Raw genomic sequence first — 16,173 nt, forward strand, 5'->3', positions numbered from 1 at the left:
GAGGGGAGAGGAGAGGAGAGGCGAGGGGGGCGCTCGCTCCCGCCTGGCGGCCGCCGGAGCGCGCCCCCCTCCGGGCTGGGGTGCGCGCAGGCGCTCTCCCGCCGCCGCCGGGGGCGCGCGCGCTCTCCGGGCCGGGCAAGGACAAAGCGGCGGCGCGCACGGGGGGGGGGGGGGAGGAGAACGGAGAGGGGGAGCGGGAGGCTCTGGACGGCGGCCCCGGCCCTGGCCGGGAGCGGGGCTCTGCTGAGCCGCCGCCCCCAGCCCGACGGGAACCGCCGCGGGCTCTCGGCAGGGCCGGTGCCCACCGACGGCTGCGCCGCGGGGCCCGCCCTGAGGAGAGCGGCGGGGTCGCCGCAGTCAGCGCAAGCCTCGCCTCGCGTCTGGTGCCTCGCACCTCCCTCATGCCTCGCCTCACTTCATGCCTCGCCCCGCCTCACCTCGTGCCCCTCACCGCAGTACGGAGAGACACCAAAACGTTTTATCAACTCCCGTCCGATCCCCCCCCCCGAAATCCCCGCTCTCAGCACAGGGTGAGGCAGAAGATGCCCGCCTGGCCTGTTGGCACAGCGGGGCCAGGGGCTGCAGCTGGTCCCACCTCGCTCGGCCGCCCAGCGCTGGCCACAGCCTGAGGAGAACAAGGGCACCCGAGGTGCTGCTGGGCAGCCCCGCTGCTCACAGGTACGGCAGTCCTGAGTAAAAGCACATTTAGGAGTCCCAAGCAGGCAGCGTGCCACGCTCTGAGGGGTTTTGAGGGGAAAGGGGCTAATCCGTTGCAGCAGGTGTCACGGGAAGGTGCTGTAGGATGGGAATGTAATTTCTTGCCCATCACAAATGTGCCGCTCTGGGGCGTACCTGAGAAGCGTCTCACTCTACATCTACAGGGTGCGCGGTGTGGCCAAAGCCATCCGCAGATTGGAGTGACGGAAATATTCCAAACTTAGTCCGATCATGCCAGCAATAATATCCACTTGTAAAAGAAGAGTTACTCTATTTGTGAAAAGCAGACGGGCTTGTGAATAGTTGGCTACAGCAGAGGTGAAATTAACAATTTTTGTGAAGTTTTGTGTAAACACTAAAAGGGGAAATTTACATGAAACCGCTGTCCAGCACTTGGGCTTGCACCTCGATGGCTTTTACCTCAAGGGCTTTCATTATCAACAGCCTAATGACTTAAAACTACTGTATTTTCTTAGGTTTAGCAGGATCATGGGGCCAAAGGGTCTATAACGTGCTCTAGAAGAACTACACAACCAGTGTGTCAGGGAGTACAGCTCTGTCAGTAGCTGAAGTTAGCTCAGTTGAAAAGTATGCTGAAGATTTGGTGAGAGAGCTGAATGACGTGATGTAGAGGAATACTGCAGGTTTGTTTGTTAAAGTAGGCTATAGAGAATTCCCAGATCACCACTACAGGCAATTTGCCCCTGAGGTATGCTGTAGAAAATTCCTAGCATAAACAGTATCTGGCATGATGAGCAATCTGGGCATAATTAGTAAAAGGGAAGCATGGCAATATCAAAAATCTGTCAGTCAGCAGTGAAAGGTTTTTTTTTTTTTTTTTTTTCCTCTTTCCTATTCTGTTGATGATGCCCAAGATAAGGCTTGCTGGTGTTTTGAAAGTCAGGATTAAGTGTTTAACTTTTATTTTATTTCAGGTGAAAATCAACAGAGGAGTCCAAAAAATGATTAGAAGAGTACGCATCTACATCAGAGTGTAAGTAGATTGGTCAAGGGTTGCTCACCGTGACAGCTACACGTTGTGTGGCTTCTGTGGCTTTTAGGATACAAAACGAAAATAAAGCCCATTTAACAGAGGCTAATTGAAAAATCAGTCTAGATTGTATTTTTTCCCCAGCCTTTTGTACCTTATTAAAACAAATTTACTACAGCAACTTGTGGATATAACAGGTGTTTATTTGAATGCATATTCATTCATTTGACATCAAGGCGCAAAGGATGACAGTTTCTTCTTATGAGGTTGTATTTTCATAGGGTATGTTTGTTATCTTGTCAACTGTAGAAAAAGTACTGCGCTGAGATCTGGTGCAGTGGAAGCAGAGGGAGAAAATGCTGATTTTAATAGCCATAGTTACAAAGCTACATATCGTGATCTCTTTGACTTTTCATGCCCATTGTGATGTGACATCAGTGTAATTTTAACTGATGTACCTCTCATGAGTGCTTTTTCTCTGCCAGTTTATTGGGTACTTGAACTGTGAAAGTGCAACCAGTATTGTGAGGTGCAGAGCCTTCCTAAGTTCAGACTTGTCTGAATAGTCCCGGGCACTCAGGCATGGGTGAGGCCTGCTTTTTTTTTTTTCTGTGATCAGATGCCCTATTTTTTTTTTTCTTTTCCCTGCAAGCCCTACTCTCAAAGGCTGTTGGTGTTTTATCAGAAGCCCAGTATCTCTTTGGGTATGTCTCCATCCCTGTTCTGTCAGAGCACAGGTATGAAGTTACTGTCAACATGCAGAGGTTTAACAGCTGCTTTGGGCTGCACAGACATCTGAAAATATTTTTCTGGGTTTAGGAATTCACAGTTCAGTCTCCTCCATCTGACATGAAATGCTGTGATAGCAAACAGCTCAATGCCTGGCACCAGAACTAGGGTGAAAGGCTTTTTCCGCTTCTCACAAGTGAACTACAAGGGATGGAAAAATCATTGCTTGATCTCCTTGCCCCTACCATTTTAAGGGTGTACAGATGGTAAAATAAGGCCAGCGAACATTTTTCATGATTAAGAGCAGCACAATTGAAAATACTATTTAATGTTTACAGTCATATACTCCATCTTCTTTATCACAAAATCATTGTTTCCTGACAGTAAATATATCTCCACCTACCAATGCATCTTTCTGTCCTGTGTGTTCCCATACCAGGCTGTGTTGTTAAAGCACCTGTTGGAGCTCTACAGTGATGCTACGGCTGAATGTGTGCAAACTGCAGAGCCAGGAAATGAATAAAGTCTTTTTTTTTTTTTTAGTAGATGTGATGTGATAAAATTTAGATTGTGTTTTTGTTATTAATTAGTTCCACAGCAGCAACTGCTGACCCTTGTAAGATAGATCACATGCAGATATCCAGTGTGTCTTTTCCCCAAATAATTTACAGCTTTAGCAGAGAGAGCTAGTAGAGTAGGTTAGATTAGAAACAAAACCTTGAGCCGGGAAGAGATGTAGTGATTTACAGAAGGGAGCTCAGGAAGCCTGTTACAAAGTCAGTAATTACAGCTCATCCTGTGGTGCCTTAAACTTAAAATCACTACAATAAATAGGATTGTTTTTATGTTGTGATGCTATAGGTTCATTTGGGTTTATGAAAGCAAAATAAGCCCCTAAAGAACAGTCTTCCTACTGTGTTTCAATTTATTTATATCCTCAAGAATCCATAAGAAAAGTAGAAGTAATTTTTTGTCCCCAAACCAAGAGGTGAAGTAAGCATGGCAGTGGGCAGGATCCAACTGTTAGGAAACCACTTCCCTGTCTCTTTGTCAGCTAGTATTTAGCCCATCTGTTGGTTTTGCATTGCCACCTTCCAAATAGTGGCTCAGGAATGTGACAGAGGAAGGATGGGGAGGGAGGGAGGGAGGGTGGAAGAAATGAAGGCGAGAGCCAGAACACTGCTGTGCTTCAGTTGCTCTTGTTTGAAGAATAACTTTTTGGAAGCTCTTGTAGCTGAGGAATAATCCTGAGACTGCTCTAATGCAGATTGCCACAAGGCCTAGAATTTGGGACACTTAAAGGAGTTTTGAGGGTATCTTTACTTTCTCTGGGTCCTTACATGTTTGAATAAAGTCAGGAGGAGAATAATGTGACCAACTGTATTTTAGCACAGGAATTAGCAAGTTGGCCAGGGCTCTTTATCGTGTTGAACTGCTGTACCTAAATCCATAGAAAAATAGTTAACATCTTGAAGCACTACAGACATTAGTTAATCTTCATCATAATCCACTGGAATAGATAGAAAGTTCTCCTGTATGGTATGCACTGCATTTGGCAAACACATTTTACACAGACTAAATGGACTGTTGGGTACTAGGTTTTAATGGGCAGATTAGCATTAAGCACTTAAAAAACATGTCAGGTAAATGGATGTTTTTGTAGCACAAAGTCATGTGGAAATGTTTTTATTTCAGGGTTCCCATGGAGTCCTCATATTCTGTTGTGTAAATTCTTTCCTTGTGTGTAGCCTATTGATGCAAGAAAAAAAACATAACGGCCCCTTTGGAGTTCCTGTAGTCATTCATATTAATCCAGTGTCTGTGCATGTCAAATGATTATCAGTGCTTAAAAAAAATCCATTTTTTTTCTTGAAAGCAGCTTGTGCTAGTCAGCTTTTAACCTATATAATTATTGTTTTACTTGGAAAGCAATGAGCAGAGGGAGAAAAATTAAATAGAGGCACTTCAGGTGGGATTGGTGTGTCGACTGGACAATAGTAATTTGCACTTCATAAAGGTATTTCTGTCTTTATAAATAGGTGTCACGTCAGTGAGTATTTGTCTGCAAGCGATATCATGAAGTGAATTTTTCACTTGAAATTTTAATTTAAAAAAAAATCCTTGATGTATTTAAATTGGTAGTTTCAGCTTGCTTTAACACAGACACAGGTTTTAGTACACTATCGTCAGTGTTTGTAGCAGAGGAAGATACAAATACCATCAGCCTTTTACCTGTACCAAAGCGTATGAATGATACATGTACAAGCCACTTCATAAACTCTAGAAAAGTATTTTTTTAGTGTTTTTTTAGTGTATATCCAACAGTGTAGTGTTTAAATCATAAGTTAGGGAGAACTTGGCTCTACAAATATAACCCTGGCAGATCAGCATTCTCAGAAAACTGTGTGAGAACCTGTCCCGTTTCTGCACACAGGGTGTAGTAAAATAATGCCATCACTCTCAGTGTGTGATATTCTGTTGTGAAAGTTGTAGCTGTTGTAGCAAATACTGCTGAAGGCTTTGTAAGCTTCTAATTTCCCTGTTACAAAGAGATATTCCACCCCTAAACTATCTCAGATTAAATTATCTATAAGTATATACACAAGCATATATATTAGTGCTATCTACAGACTGCTCAGATTGGAAACCTTTGGCTCCATAAAACCTTTGGCTCCAAAAGACCAGCCTGTACTGTTTGAGTGAAAGCAGAAAGTTAATAGGCTGGTAGTAATAGAGCTAATATGCCCTTTCATGCCAGCCAGAAGAAGGCGAGATAATTACAAAGTCAAGCTCACTTGACCGAGTTGAGGTCAGAAAGAAACGTACACATGGAGCAGGGCATTATTCATAAGCTGATTGATGGTTATCTTTTTTTTGTTTGTTTTGTTTTTTAATATAGTAAAATTTACATGACTAAATTGGTTGATCCTGAGGGGGTTATTAAATACAAAAGGATCCTGGACAGCTCCTTCAGTCTGGCTAAGGTACTTCTCTGAGATTAGGTGCATAAAAGTTTTCCTCTATCACTCTTAGTGCTGGTGACAATTGGCAGAAACAGCTTTGTCCGGCTTGCCTGCCCAGCAATTTGACACACTTCTCTCCCAACAGGCTCCTCAAATTCTGGTTTCTGCCGTCCCATCAAAGAGGAAGGAACTGGTCAGCATTTTAAAAAATTTCTACAAATCCCTGGGAGCAGTCACACCCATCTGTGATGAATCACAGTGCCTTACATCTGCCTGCCTGGAAAACCCATGACACTTCTGAACGCGCCCTAATTATAGGGTAAAGCCCATACATATTTCCTATTATCTCGTCTGCACTGGATAAAAGGCCAGCTTGGCTGATCGCCTGTTGTACAATAAAGAAGCGATGTCTTCTTTAGCATATAAAGATCAGGATTACCAAATACTCCAGTAGAATAGTATTGCAGCATCTTGCTTTTTGACTAGGAGCATTACTGTCTGCATTTATGCACTCCTACAAAGGGACAGGAAAGACAGGTCAGGGGCCTATCATGATAAATCACCATTTCAATTTGGGCAGGGCTGATGCTCCACAGCCTGCACTCCTAAGCTACCTGCACAGTCTCCGTAATAGGAGTAGGTGTTGCAGTTCCTAGCTGTCTTTCTTGTGTCCCAGTGGGTGGGAGATGTTCCCACAGCAGTCATAATAGGAACAAATGTGTGTCAGGAAGGGATCCTCATGGTGGTGGTGAGGGCTGAGAATGGAGGACAGCCCTGGCGGAAGAGCTTCCATGTATTTTCTTCTGTTAGCAGCCCTGCTGGAGCAGTCACATCCAAGTAGAGAGCCAGGGTAGTACCGTCTTAAATACTTGCAGCTACAGCCATCGGAGGTGGAAAGTCAGGCCCTAGAGACACACTGGGAAAAGTCAAGGACAAGAGCAGATTGAATCCTGCAGTCGAGGGGGGGTTATGTTTGTCACTGAGTATGTTGAAAGGTTTCTATGAAGTTTATAAGTGGTGAAGTGGTGCAGACTTTGAAATAAGCTGCTTTTATTGTTATAGTCATATTTTGTCACCCCCATCTGTGTGATGTCAAGACGTGACTGTCTTCAAGTAGCTCTTCTAATGTCATCAGCCAGAAATCTTTGTACAGGAAAGGAATTATGCTTAGCAGGTGTGCGGTCGGTCTGATTTAGTTTTGTCCCATGGCTTCAACAGTAAACTCTTGTTTCACCATATGATTCTTTTCGTAATGAGCATTTCTATTTTACACTTTTGAACAACTTCCTTCTTCCAAGTGAAAACTGAACCAGGCTCACTCTGGAGTCTCTCATTAGGCTGGCTGGGTAGCGGCTGATGGATGAGTGTCCTTCCTGGCCAGCCACGTGCACTGCCTGTGCCGAGCTCCCAGCAGAGAGTGAGAAATCAAAGGTGTCTCCATGCCCCTGCAGAGCACAGCTGCACTGCCAAATGCTGTCAGGTGGCTTTTCTCTCAAAAACCCACAGTGTCATTTCCCTACCTTTATTCACGTGTGTGCCAACAGACTGTTGTGTGTTTTCCAGTGCAGTAATCCCAGCTGCTCCTGCAGCCCTCCTTCACAATGCAATGTGACACTGCTGTGCATGCTTCTACTTACAATGTTTAATAAACATGTAAATTAACTCCGTCTCTTCAGGTAGGAGAACTGTATACGTGCTCCTCTGTATCACTGAACACAGTATCACGAGGAAGTCAGAGTGTCTGCTGAAGTCCAGCTTTAAAGTGTTTCAGGTTTTCCAACCTGAGTGAAGCTGAAATGATGCTCCTGTGTTCTGTGAAATGCAGGTGAGGAAAACCAGAAAAAGCAGGCTTATCTCATGCCACCTCTGCTTGCATTGCTCTAACTGTAGCACTGCCTATTCATCTTTGAATCTCTAACAGTTGCCTTTTACTTCCTCTTTACTATGTTCTCATTAATGCTTAGTGTGAATATTAATATACTATGTTTTTAGGAGTGATTTCTGGTTAAATAAAAACAGAAGAGACCATACTATGCCAGAACAAATATGAACATGGTGCTAACTTCAAAACAGCAGAAAAAATATGCCAGGGAAGCTGCTTCCACACATCTAACATCAAAAGATTTCTTTACTTTGTACTGTATCCATGATCTTGAAAGCCATGAAAAAAAAATGTCTCAGGGGTATTCTTATTCCTATGTTACCTTACGTTGTTTTAATTAATTTGCTAAATGGAGATCATCATTCCTGAGGTCTGCTTATTTTTGTCCCTGTTTCAACTGTGTGTGAGAATGAACTTTTGGCCTTTGCTGTCAGGCTGCTCATGATTTTAAATAGTAATGCTAGTAGACTGTATTAATCCTACTAAAGGAAAAAGGAAATTTTGAGGTCAATGGAATCAAATTCGTCTAATTTAGCATTGAACTGGGACACAGGTATTTAAAGTGAAGTGTCTAAATCCCAGTACATAGACAGGTGGCCAGATTGTTTAAAAAAAAAAGCTAGTAACTCCCATTGATATTGTACATATGATATCTTCTCATCTCCAATATAGATAGGACATTCTGGTATGATACTTTCCTATCTCAGCATCAAACCAAGGATAAAGGAGATAGAGAAGCAAAATGGTTCCAGTAGTATGAAGCGGTTAAAGCATATCCATTTAATAATGGACATTTTGCGGTGTGCATTTTAAGTCTCCAGAGTACATTTTTTCCTTATTTAATTATCTTTCTCAAACTTATTTTTGAAATAGTATGGTATAACATAATTCTAGATGAAACGCTTGTGTCATATGTACTTCTTTCTATGAAGAAATACAGTGACATTAAGATTCGTTTTATCAAATTAATAGCTATTAAACTTTGGCAATATGGATAAGTGACTCAGAATGTGTAAAATCCTGAAGCAAACAAAAAACTGTGCAATGATACATTATTTTGTACCAAGGAAGCAGCAAAGTCAGTATTTACATTCCAAAATTCTTCCTTCAGAGAATCCTACCCTACAGAGACATGTATGTCAGAAAAAAGGCTTCAAAGTGCAAATCACCTTTTTTTTCTTTGCATTATTTCTTAGCATTTAATATGCTATTGATGGGTCATTCTGAACTATCAAAAAGCATGGTTCATACAAGTAATGTCCAGTAGAACTGGAAAACCTTTTATGCTGAGACTCAGGGGTAATGGTTGATAATCCGTGTTTCTGCTCTGGAAAAAAAAATAGCAGAAGAAAAAAAAAAGGGAAATTGAGAAACAAGTGGGAGAAAGCATTCATCTTCCAATCCACAGGATTCAGATATGTAGATTTCCTTTAGTGTTGTCCTCTACTACACTGTGATGTAAGAAAAAAGCCTGACAGAGGTGAATAAATGCATCATTCTCTTGAGTAATTATATGTGAATTGATTATGTTTGTTTATTTTTGCACTACATTAACAGAAAACTCATGCTGTTGAGTGAAAGATCAAGAACTGATGGATTTTGACCTCAATGCTGAACTACAGCTCTACCCTGACCTGCATTAAGAAAGCCAGATCAGATGATGCCAGCTAGCCAAACTCAGTCCACCAGGCTGTTCAAAACAGCAGGGAAAGAAGGTACGCTATACTATTCAGCCACAAATGGTAAAATGGTAGTAATATTATTTGAAGGCGTCTGCCATCAAGTCAACTCTCAGATCTGTCCACAAGAGAGAGGTCCCAAGATTGGTGTTTGCAGGTTTTACACACAGACCACACTCAGACATTCCCAAATTGTCTCTCCAATCAGTCACATGATTGTCATTTGGATAACCAGCTTGGCATGTATTGGTCACATCACAAACACAATTAGAAACTTAGGAATGGCCTGAAAAATAAAGTTGCACATCTACCCTGCTTGTTTGCCCTTCAATCTGAAAATCTTTAAGTTCAGGTGATTTAAAGTATCCACTAAAGAGAAAATCATCTGGTTTTGTTTGTTTGTTGTTGTTTTTGTTGTTTTGCTTTTCTCTGAGAATGTGGGTTCTCCTGCAGGTGACCACCACTAGGAGGTTTATCTCACTTTTCTTACAGTCTCTTCCTCTATTTTCTTAACAGTATTGTCAGATATAACAGGAATGAAGCAAATTGGAAAATAATTTGAAGGTATAATACTTGCAGATGTCCTGCAATATCCTCAGCTATATCACTGAGGTTTCAACAGTCCTAAAATTGGCTGTCTGTAGTATCTTGGGACTGTAGATTAATTTCTCACACTGGGCTGAACACAGCGAACCGTGGAAGAAGGACCATACTATAAGGAAACAGGAGCATGCTTAACAGAACAGGCCAATCATCTTTGGCAGGCAATAGTCATGCAGCAAGCACAGGTCTTAATATCCTGCAAAGATGTCAGCAAGTTTCTGGAAAAAGGTGCTTCCTAGAAATGTAGAATTAAACTAATGCCTACTTTTGATTTGGGGTGGTTCCTGTCCACCTCTGCTGCATGATGCTTCAGTCCATGACAGAGGATTTATGACATTGTCAGGACCATATCTGAAGAGGTAAACCAGTGTTTTGTTCAGTACCCTGCTTGAGTTTGACCATTTGTCCTGACATTTCCACATACAAGAAATCTTCCCAGTAACAAATAAATACTTCTTTTTCCATCACCCATTAGAAAGGGGAGATTTCTGTTCTGTCTTCAGGTGTACCTGCTCTCTAACATTTACCGTGCTTCCTGGGATCTAAGAGGTTTGCTTCCCTGTGTAGGCTGGCCCTCCACAGAATTTGGGTCAGTTTCAGAATATCATTATTAAATTTTAAAGCTTTGTTTTCCAAGTCACTACCTAGAGCAGCTCATTTTCAGACAATGTTCTCTCCTGCCGTCTACTTTACTTTAGGAACAGCACTTCTCCTAACCTCAAGGGTAAGTCTCATGACACTAGAAGACAAGGGGTTTTTTGGCAACAGAGAAACCCTTTTGAAACCCTTGCTGAAACAGATAAGAATGATCACAACTTTCACAGCCCTCAGGGTAAAGTGTAACATGTTATTTTAGCCCTGCTATCCTCACCATGTACACAGCTTAAAGCAGCATTGAAGAAAAGAGGAAAGCAGAAAAGGTCAGAATGAAGAGTGAGAAGAGGAAATAAGTTAGATAAACCCTGTCTGGGCAAAGGAAAGAGCGAATTTAGGCTTGTGGCCTGTTGTAATATTAGTTATTAATTCTTGAGAGAAGATCATATACTGTGGGAAAGGGCAGCAGAGACTGACAGATGAGATAGATAGCATTGCTACCCTGTGACCCCAGAAGTCACAAAACTGATCTGTGTCAGAATTTCCTCATCTGTAAAATGAGGAGAATTGTTCTAACTTACAATTCGGGTCCTTGAAAGCATTAATAGATACTTATTGTTAAGGTTCTTTGAGACCACCAATTGGAAATACAGAATAACCTCTCTTCTGGGTTGTCTTTTGCATCTCATTATATTCCAGCCAAATTCATTTAAAAGACAGGTACTGTCAATTCAGTGTTTCTTGGAAAATGATCAACTTTAAAAATGAGGAGAAACAGTTGTTATGGAATATATCTAATTTTAAAGCAGAGGAACACTACTAATGCAGTCTCCTGACTGCTTGCTGTGGTACCTGCCCCCCTCCCTCCTCTACTTCCCCCCCATCAAGCACAGCCAGGCTTCAGACACTGCTCAGGCTCCTTGTGGGACTGTTCTCCAGAAACAAAACTGACATTTTTTTTTTTTTGAAAACGAGATAATTTCTTTACAAGAGCTGAAAATAATACGCCAACCTTGTCTCTCCCTTCCATACCACATACTTTTCTTAGCACTATAAAAGAGGTCTGTTCAGTGACTGCTGTCATGGAACTATGTCAAGGAACTATGGTATTCCTTCTTCTGGAGAACACGCAAGGGAGCAGTGGAGAGGTCTCCTTTCTGTAGAATTAGGTGGTGCAAACAAAACTGTAGCTTTTGTGCTCCTGTGTTGATACCCACTTTTCCACAGTTATGCAGGATGTGATTTGTACCAGTGTCGTGTACTTCTGAAATGTATGGTGAGCATGGGCAGTTATGGAGACGATTGCCTTTTACATCATCTTCAGCACCGCCCACCACTGTGCTCCTGTGAGCAAGGAAAGTACTGGAGCTGAAGAGACAGCCTGGCCTTTATTAAACCAGTTTCAGGAAAGGATTAAAATAATCCAGTTGCATTTCTAGGTTTTAAATTAACTTTAAACCCTCAATAAATTACTAAATGAAACTGAAGACCTTTTCATCCTTAAACCAGGTTAATTTTAATCTTTAAAATTATTTCCATTTTTATAACATTTCCAAACCCATTATCATGTCAGTGGTTACGTATTGTTACTCATTATTAGTTATTAGCTGTCATAGCTCTGTAACTTCTCTCACCATGACCTCTTTTCCAGTGCAATCCTGGAGCATAAACCCTTTTACTGAAGTTTATTTTCAAATATCATTCAAATGTCATCAATATGCTGCACTCTGATTCTTGCAGTTTGCACTATGCAGCATTCTTTATTTGCTCCCTGTGTTCCATCTTGGAGAGTATCAACGACATCCAGAGCCTCTGGTCACTGCCATCTCGTGACATCTGAAATATAAAGATTTTTTTCTTTTTGCAGGTTCTAGTGCTTGCATCATTCATGTACATGAAGATTAATGAATTCCTGCTTGTAAATAATTTGAGAAGATGTCCTCCAGAGGGACTATTTGTTAAGTAGTGTCAAACTTCTCTCCCCACCAAGCCTGATATTACTTTCCATAGTCAATCCATTGTCCTGTTTTCATTCATTTATTTCTCCCTCTCTCCTCCGATTTTCTCTCTCATCTTTCTTTCTCTTTGCATTTGTCTGTTTTTATCACTATAACTTCTCATTTGGTAGATTGGCCACCCACCTCATTGCCTCACTTAACCTTTCTTTCTAGATCAGCTCTTTCCATTCTTGAATGCCTTCTTGTCCAGCCTTGTCAACTCTTACCCTAGGGAAAAAAAACAAACACAAACAAACAAACAAAAAAAAGCAACAACCAGACAAAAAAAAAAACCATCAACTGTTCCTTACTAGTGCTTTCTTCAACTTGTTTCAGGCCTGGTTTCTTGGGGAAGCAAAATTTCTGTAATTATACTGTATGAATGCATATTTTTATCCTTTACCTTGAAAAACGTACTAAACCATGGCAAACTTGGAAGAGGAGTAGAGGGATTTAAAGCATCTCTAAGTTTTTTTTGAAGATGGCCACAGAAGAAAAGGAGTTTAATGTCTTCTGTAAAGGAAAGAAGGCAGATGGAGCTTATTCCTGCTAGACAATAGAAAATCCATGCAGAGGACTGTGGAATTCTTGTTATATTAGGTATTGCATTATTAGAACTTGTTAGATCTCACTTAAAACCTGCTGCTAGAGCCTCAGTCTGGATTTCTGTCCTCTGTGGATTCTCCAGATGTAAATTCTGATTTCAGCTTTTTCCATAGTTGCAGCCTTTCTCTCCTGTGTGTATTCTTTGCTGACCAATAACAGGTGAACTCATGGTATACCATTAATATTATTCAGTAAAGCAAACAAAGCAATCAATCACAAAGTAAACACTAACAGAAAGAAGACCTCATGGATTGTAATATTTGCAGAACTACTGTTTAATGATACTTGTTTCTTAATCTACAGTCTGTGAATTGTCTATTTATATCAAAAATATTTGGGATAGAGATCATCTCTGGTTTTTTTTACTACTATTTTGTATCAGAATAGTAAGCAGTGGTTATAGTTAATCAAATTGTTCTTCTAGTTTTTAAACATTTCTGTATATTAACTATGTCTTAGGAGAATTAAAGAAAATACATGCTTTATTTGCTATTAAGTATGTCTTAGAAGAATTAAAGAAAACACATGCTTTTTTGCACTATCTGTTGACAGTGGTAAGTTGAAGCTTCCTTAACACATGCTTTGAGTTTTAACACATATTTGAGTTTTAACTTAATACTATGGAATTCTTTATACAGACTTTTCTCAGAAATACAAAAATTTGAAATCAAAGCAGCAAATAGCTAAATTATTAAAAAAAAAAAAAGATAAATTACAGTAAAGTAGCTGTGCAGTGTGTGATGGTGAGAGTCTGCAGTAGAACAGGTTTGTCTTGCACCAGGCAAGCCAAGATCCTAGAGGAATGGCAGGGAATCACTCCTAACCAGAACTATGTAATCAGGAAACATCTGAAAACATTTAAGAAAAAGAACGAAAAAGAACTGTTGTGGTTTGTTTGTTTGTGGTGGTGGTTATTTTTTGTTGTTGTTTCATTTTCTTTTTTTGTAAAGAGATTTTAATGAAGTTGTTTGTAGAGGAATGCTGGTGCACCTCTGTAACTCACCCTATTTTATCCTGAATTTTATAAGACTAACTATTTCTGAGGGATAAAAGACCCAAAAAAGTAGGATATGAGGAAAATAAATAAATAAAAGGAAATTGTACTTAGGTGGATTTAGTGACAGTTAAAAATGACCCTGAGTAAGAATGGGAAAATTTTTGCATCCTGTGCAGTCTGCTCTACACTCTGTGTCTTGTGTGTAATTAATCATTTACACCTGTGTGGAATGTCACAATTCTTATTTGGTAACAGTTTGCACTGGGATAAATAATACAGTAGCTGCAGGGGATCGGTAAATAAATGACTTACCTTATTTACTTATTATCTTTTTCACTACCTAGAATATGTTAAACATGTTTCAGAGATCTGAGTTGGTTTCAGATCTGAATAGGTTTTCAATTGCAAGAGCATATATCTTATTTGAAGGTGTGAAGAAAAGAGAGAAACAAAAAATGTTTTAACTTGAGTGAACCATTTTCATGCTTCAGCATACTTCTGTCCCCTAGGTGTCATGTAAGTGATAAATGAGCACTTTTGACAGCAAACATATTTCTGTATAACCTTCTTCACAGTAAGTGACTAGTTATCAAATTTAATTCCTAAATATTGTCTGTCTTTGACTTTTTACCAAAAAGCAGAAAATCAGCAAAAAATTCTTGAACATCATAGAAATTCATGGACAGGCTTGCAGGGAAAAAAGGCCTGAATAGATTCCAAGAGCGAGAAAACATGATGTATTCTGATTCATTGTTAACTAAGTGATTAATACAGATGCTTGCAAATATAATGTTTATACACGCCCACCACATTCTCAGCCCGTAACTTCAGTTAATAGGTTGCTTTTCATTTGAGGATTCCTTTTCTATAGAAAAGGAGATGGAGATGTTCCATGTGGAAAATGAAACCACAGCATATTAACTCTTTTTATGGGGCTACTGGTTGACTACAATGAGAGCCGAATCCCTAGCCCTTTTCATTTCAGCAAGAAAACAAAAGTAATGATGATACCATCACCAGTTCAGCACCTCCCAAAGCAACACATAAGAATCATTAAGAATCCCAAAATGGCTGTTACTAGCTGTCATCTCGCCATGCTGCTAATAGCACTTAGATTGACTGTTATGGTGGGGAAAAAAAAAAAAAAAAAAAAAAAGGCTCTTTTGAAACTGATACAAAACACCGAAGGATTCAACTCAGACAGAGTTGAGGTGGGTGATTTCCATAGAGTTGCAATTACATTGCAGCAGGTCTGGATCTGGATACAAGGTCTTTGCCAGGAGCTGTTGTACTTCCAAGGGTCTCCAAGGCAGTGCATGTCTGCTGTCTATCCTACTTTGTAAGCTTTTGGTGACACTAAATTGCCAACCTGTCTTGGTGCAGAAATGTAGCTCTGTTCCGGGGATGTTTCAGCTTTATTTTACTTAAATGTATTGATGTCACATGCTGTTGTACTTGCCTTTGGCCTGTTGCGACAGTGAGTGAATTTAGACCTTCAGCAACAGCAACATACCCTTATGTTAAGGTATTCTCAACTGATACCCTTACTAAAAATGAGATTGTGGTCTCTACTTCTAAATTCATCCTATGCTGATGTCTGTGATCACCTCCTCTCTATCCCAACCAAACCTAAATTATTCTTTTCTTTGAGGACTGATGTACAAATTGAACTCGGTGTTTCTGGTGAAAAAACTTACTTTAGTCTGAGTGCCTTTCTGCCGCATACTTTTGAAATCTTTTTAAAGAGTGGTGCTGGCCTGTATATTCTTCTTGATATTTCTCATCCATTGTTTGTCACATTTAATCAGTATCCAGACGTATAAAATGCAGCTAATAAGATCTGTACAAAAAGGATTTGACCAAGTGTGGTCAGATCTTCCTGACGAGAAAAGTCAGATGGTATGATAAACTACCCACTTAACAGGGAAGAAACACAAACTCTCAGTTGGTGTATTTTCCATATGTATTTCTTTTCTGATTATACAAGAAACAGCTGTGCTTCTTTAACCTTAAGAAATGTAAAATATCCAACTTACCTAAAATGGGAAATCATCTTCTTCTGTTAACAAATGCTCTGAAAGAAGCTTTATGCTAAGTGTGTTCTCCAGGAATCAAGATACTTGTTCCATATGAATTTTTCAAATAGCTGTTTGAAAATATTCTAGACTTTAATGTCTATTAGTATATATCTGCTGTTTATATGGGACTTTTTCTGTAGATAGTTCTTTGCGTACAGAAAATTTTACAAATGCAAAAATAAAAAAAATGCAATTTTTCTTTCAGTATCTAATTTCTATTATATGCAAACATACATATTCAATGAAAATCCCTTTCATGAGATATATTGTTTCCTGAGTAGGACTGAAAAACTGCATAGTAGCAATGAGATTGCATTAAAATTTGGCCTCCCTCCCC

At 40.1% G+C, this 16,173-nt stretch overlaps 1 long non-coding RNA gene across 1 annotated transcript; it reads left to right on the forward strand.

Annotated features, from left to right (window-relative positions):
- Positions 1-46: 46 nt before the first annotated feature.
- LOC308197959 lies at positions 47-12,314 on the forward strand. Its single transcript, XR_013953477.1, has 5 exons — positions 47-678; positions 1,653-1,711; positions 7,077-7,225; positions 8,840-8,997; positions 12,026-12,314. It is a non-coding gene; the product is annotated as an uncharacterized lncRNA (long non-coding RNA).
- The last annotated feature ends 3,859 nt before the right edge of the window (positions 12,315-16,173 follow it).

This window comes from Anser brachyrhynchus, assembly GCF_964034855.1.
Source record: "Anser brachyrhynchus genome assembly, chromosome: 7".
In the NCBI taxonomy this organism is placed as follows: Eukaryota; Metazoa; Chordata; class Aves; order Anseriformes; family Anatidae; genus Anser; species Anser brachyrhynchus.